We start from the raw sequence: 6,419 nt of genomic DNA, 5'->3' as shown, positions 1-6,419 counted from the left end.
GAAATGATTACCAAAAAAGCAAAGTATCAGACTCAATGTATTTAACAAAATCCAACCACGAAAATTAATGATTAACATGGAAGATCTGATACCAAAGCAGTCCCCAAGATGTCCAATGGAAACTGAGGTATCCATCTACCGTGATGAAAATCCCATAAACCCATCATGTAGCTTCATGGGACAAGACGATGCCAATCAAGAAACCCAATAAATACCAAAACTGGCAACCAATCATAAGGTATCCGACTTCTGACCATATAGGAAAATAATTACACAAGAACCCATACGATCCCACTCTTATAAATTGCCAAACAACTTGCCACAAAGCTGAAAAATAAAGAAAGACCAAAAGACAATCTCTGAACTAACAAAAGAAGACGAAGATATGCATCAACAGAGGTATTCAGAATAATAAAAAATGCAGCCATAGAACAAACATGATAATCAACCCAAATCCCATTCACTATCAAATAAATGTCAGCCGAGCATAAATTGTCCCTCCATCCCCCATACTTAATAAGGAGCTACTATCCAAAATAGCTACAACAGAGATGTTGCCATAAGGCAAGACAACATCCCCCCTATAACCATATAAGGAAGTAAAGCACCCCACAAAGCAAGGAGATGGGAGAGGACAATCAAACAAAAGGTAGGTCAATCCAAAAAAATAGAAACCACGACAAACTCTCTCCTTAATGAGGAGTTTCTCCCAATAAATGTGAACAACAAAGATATTGCCCCGAAGGCCAACACCCTCATTATAGGCACTTACGAAAGAACAACCACACCAAGAGTAGGGAATAAAGGAAGTTTCTGAATGGAAGGTCCATTAAGAGAGAAGTTTCATGCAAGAGATAGGAAAGTCCGAAGGGACAAGTTCTATATAATCAGCACCCTCAACAACAACCTTGTTTGCAAGAAAATCCGCGAAAACATTAATCTCTCTAAAACAGTGAGAAATAGAGAAAGTGGAAAAACCTTTTAGTTGTAGGAGAATGTGCTCTAAAAAATACTGCAAGTGCCAAGAGAGACACTTTTTGCTAGCAACTGCCTGAAAGACCAGCATTGAATCACCTTCAATAACAGTATCCTTAATGTTTAAAGAAAGAGCAAGATCAAGCCCAAAGGATAAAGCCTAAAACTCAGCCACATTATTAGTGCCATGACCAATATATTTACCCACTGCTTTGATGATATTTGAAGAGTGATAATAAATAATTACCCCAATCTCAGACCTCCCCAGATTGCCCTTAGAAGCCCCATCAAACTGAAGTTTGAATGAAGGGAAAGGAGGAGGACTCCATTTAGCCATCTTATGCTTAAGAAGCGAAGAAAATCCATCTGATATAACCCCATGAGAAGGCATAAGATGAAGCGAAGACCATCTCTAAGTAACCCAATTATCCCAATGAGAAAAAAACCTGAGATGATCTAAATTTTTATGAATGAAAGAAAGCACCAATTCACTAATGGAGGCTTGAATTTTACCAATTATGTTTGCCAAAGTTGCAGATTTATGTTTGAAGATTCTTGAATTCCTTTCAAGCCAAAGATTCCAAATCACCAGAGATGGAGCGACAACCCAAAGAGATGAGTAGAACGAAGAGGGAAACAACAAGGGCCAGGACCTAAATTGTGAAAGTAGATTTGAACAAAGAGCAGAAGACCATCCTAACATATCAAACAACCAATACCAACATTCAGAAGCAAAACGACAAAGCAGGAAAAGGTGATCCGCTGATTCCATACAATAACCACAAAAAACACAAGGAAAAACTATTGTAATCCCAAGCCTATCCAATCGCATCCCAGTAAGGAATTTATCTTGGACTGCCAACCAGGCAAAAGCCCCTGCCTTTGGAAGACAAGCAAGATGCCAGAAAAGCTTAGTAGGCCAACAAGAGGGCAAAGGGGCCTGAACCAAAGAATTGTACCCCTCTTTTACTGAATAGGAGCCTGCAGTATTTTTAACCCAAACCAAAGAGTCCTCCTTACTATGGAAAACTAAAGGTCTTTTACGAAGTTCTTCTACAAAAGCTAAAATAATATCGTTATTAATAGACGGGGGAGGGATATCCTTCCATTTAGCCACTAAACATGGACCTAAGGTGACAATGTTAAAATAATCTGCTACAAAAGGCCCCCAAAGATCCGATAGAATATCAGGCAAAGGGGACCAGTCACGAATAGCTGAGAGAGCAAGATGCCCATTCCAAACTTCATCCCAAAAACGGGCCTTTTTTTGTTTCATGAATGGATCTTGTCTCCTACTATTGGTTTTATGGTTCTAGGTATTTAGCAAATTTTAATTTGCCTTTAGATATGTATAAGAGGTCATGTCTTTCCTAGACTTTGGGTGACTATATATATCTAAAACCTACACTAAAATTTTGAATATCTATTAAGGTTAGTGATCATAAGTGGTTAGAGAAACCATAATTCAACTTGAAAGATCAATTACTGTATAGATAGGAGGTTGAGATTCATATGGTTTTTTATGCTTCTTAGTGATTGTAATTGTAGAATTAAGCTTAATTATGATTGCAATTTTTTGGTTAGAAAATATATCTATGTAATTCTTAGATTGGAAATTAATAGTGCTATATATTTTGGAAGGGTTTGGAGATTGTAAAAATTAAAATTATTTATAGAATGTGAGTGTCTTTTTAAAATTGAAAAGGCTAAAGTTTGTAAAATTTGTGGACTCTCTTCCATGGGTATAAAGAATTCAGCAGATTTACATAGCAATATAGCTAAAATGCCGAAAAATTAGGCCGTAAGGGAATATGACACAAGGAACAAATCATCAAACTTTGAATTTACAACAATCCATTGTCGGTGGGGCCTACCTAAATTCGTGGCTTGAACGATTGCAATTTAAACCATGGATTACACAGCTAAAATGTGTACAAGATATTTTTAATTTAGCTCATAAACTTTATTTATTTTGTACCAAAAATGTAATACATGCACGTATCTGCATTTTATATTATTTTCCAGTACAAAATGGGTTTATTTCAAGGCTCTAAAACTTTAATGCAAACCACTAGTTTGTATCCAGATTCTAGAATTCTGCCAGAAGCTTTATGCCTATGCCAATGATTATTGGGGTTTTAATGCAATAAGAAAACATAATAAATCACCTACATTAACATTCAACCTAAAACTCCTTTCTTATTTCCTATAGTTCACTCAAACTATTTGACAATCTATGCCATTTATTTTGCATGCACAGCAAAAGCGTTTCTCCTTATGCAACATAAACTTGAATTACAGCGCAAATAACAAACAAAGATAGATAACCATGAATGAATTCTAATAAATCTTCTACAATGAAATTAGAAACTTACCAGTGATTTGAAAATATAAGAATTCCTCTGCAAATCGAAGGTTCTCTAGTTTGTTGCTTCACCGTTGTGATCTCTATTCCATATTCTGCCATTGCCATCTTAAAGACAATTTTGTAACATATTTATAGAGCACTTGAACCGTTTGATGTTCCATATTTATTTGTAGCATGAAGCCAGTTGAGGTGAGCGGTAACGATTATAACTGTCGTGATTTTGTAATTGTACATTATTTTTAATGTACAAGGTGTGTTGGGATTGTATAGGAATGTGTCTCTCTGTAATTAAAAAATATATATAATTTTGTTTGGTTTTTTTATGAAAATAAATGAGAACATATAATTGTCAGCATTTCGTTTTTTTATAATGAATTACAATAATTTGAGAAAGTATATATCTAAACACATTTTTAGAAATTTGAATTCTGGTAGATAATTTCTATATCACATACCGTCATCCTCGTCAATTATATTTCAATTAATTGATTAAAACCCTTTGACAATATATGTTTTATGAAATCTAATACAAAAGACAATTAATTTTGACATTTCGAATTCCCTTAGATAACTAAATTAATCGAAAATTCTTTGTAATATTAAGATGTTCAAATACTAATGTTCTAGCCTACACAATGACACGAATGATCTTCATGCTTCAATATAATCCATTTTACTTTATCGACACCATAGGACTCCTCTTCTCTTTGTAGTATTAAGATTTTGAAATCTTAATGGAAACATATTATATTCGCAGTGTAACAGTTTATTAGATTTTTATATAATCTACTAGAAAGCATAATTAGTGTTTGGACATTTCGAAATTCTTTAGACAAGTAGTCTCGTAAAATTTCTTTGTGGTATTAAGATATTCAGTCTTTAAAAAAAATGAAATTCAAATTCTACTGTTCTAACCCGCACAATTTCATCGCGAAACCATCATGCTAACGTCACCAATTCTCACTTCATAGAATGATCACGATGTTAACTTTAACCAATTTTCACTTCATAGAATGGTCATGATGTTAACTTCATAGAATGATCATGATGTTAACTTCACCAATTTTCACTTTTATAGAATGATCATGATGCTGACTTTACGAATTTTCACCATGGAGTCTTTGTGGACACCGAAAGAAATGTATGATAACAGAGGAATAATTTAGTTGGACAGAATCGAAAATTAATCAGTTACTACATCAAGTTTGTCCTGTGTAGCAGAATAGATGATGTCTTCAGTAGCAGGGCAATCACTCAAGCGAGCCAATAATGACTCAGAGAATAATCACTGGTAAACAAAAATTATAGGTCATTATAGTTTGCTATATCAATATTGTATTTAAAGAGGCAATGTTTCTGAATTAGATCGTGTGGAGTTTCTTTTATCATCAAAAAAATAATAATTATTCAATTCAGAAATGATTTCACAGTATAATAGTTTTATGTATCCATTTCAGGTTGGAACAAACAGACATATTCGTATGCCACTCGGGAGCCCAAAAGGATTTCAGCCACCAGCTCTGGGTAGACATCACAGCGCAACACAGACACGCGTTCATCGACATTGAAAGCATTCCCCGGGCCACAAATTTCCCTCAAGTTATTTTCAATGCAGTCGCTGAGTGCCATGTCGTAATTTTGGTTTTGTCGGAGGAGTTCTTCAGCAGGTCAATCTGGCCCATGCTTGAGCTCCAAGCCGCTCTGCACGCCAAAAGCTCGGGAAAGAATCCTCGTCTCAAACTTCTTCCCTTATTTTTCCAGATATCAACGGAAGATATGAAAGAGCCAGACAATGAACGGCGTTGGTTGAGAATATGGCAAAAGTGGGCTGCAACAGATGACCGAGTAAACATCAAAGAATGCAGAAAAGCTATCCAGATTTTGAGATCTTACAGTGGTCTGGTTTTTCGGCAGGGAATGGGAGAGGTAGAGTACAGGAGGAGTATTGTTGAAGCAATCTGTGAAATCGTTCCACCCAGTTTCAGTGCAGATCTCACACATGTGCAGGGTGTGGAAAGAATGTTTCAGGTACCAGATTTCTATAATATTAATTGTTGTTGTTTTTGGGTTAAATTTTGTTTCTTTGTATCAGTATATCATATCACATTCCATGACACATGTATGATAAAAGAGAATTAAAAAGAATAAAAAAATCTAGCTTTAATTTCTATGGTTAGATCACAATATATGATTGAAAATTTTGGTGCTAAAGCTCACACACAATCTAATTCAAAAATAGCAGTGATCAGAAATGTGTGACCTTAATAATAGCATTGAATGTGAATGTTGATTTAAAAATTGCATTTATACTGTACTGTTTATTGAGATCATTTTTTCAAATTCTATAATATTGATCGCTGCTGTTTTTGGATTAAGTTGTGTATTTGAATCAACATTTAAGATCACACTTCATGATTCATCATCAAGATAATAGAAAGCTAAAAGAGATTTAAAAAATCTTTCTTTATCTCTCTATTATTCTGATGGATCATGATATATGATCTGAAACATTAATGAAAAAACTCACACATACTAATTCAAAAATAGCAATCAGATATGCTTGATCTTAAAAGTAGTATTCAATGCGAATGTTGGTGTCAAAATTGCATTTATCAGGTACCATTTAATGATATTAGAATTCCACAATCTATAATATTGATCACAGTTGTTTTTGGTAAAAATTGTGTCTTTGTATTAATGTTTCAAACCACACTCTATGATCCATCATCAAGATAATAGAGCAATCAAAACTTGATGGATCACAATATAAGATCCAAAACATTATGCAAAACTCGCACACAATCTAATCCAAAAACAACAACAATCAGATACCTAACATTAATAATAATATTCATAATATAAAAATTGCATTGTTGATTTGCAGGAGATGATGGACAAACTGGGTCAGTTGCCTCCCAAAGAAACTAGACTAGCTATAGGTACCCGAATCCTGGCAGCGTATGGAGGAGTGGGATTGGTAAAACTACTCTATGCTTAATATTGTGCAATTACTATCGCAAGCGGTTTGGTTGGAGGGTGTGCCACATAGAAGTTGGAGGCGCCCTTGACCTACTTG

The sequence above is a fragment of the Cryptomeria japonica genome, chromosome 3, assembly GCF_030272615.1.
Source record: "Cryptomeria japonica chromosome 3, Sugi_1.0, whole genome shotgun sequence".
In the NCBI taxonomy this organism is placed as follows: domain Eukaryota; kingdom Viridiplantae; phylum Streptophyta; class Pinopsida; order Cupressales; family Cupressaceae; genus Cryptomeria; species Cryptomeria japonica.
This window is presented reverse-complemented; position numbering follows the sequence as displayed.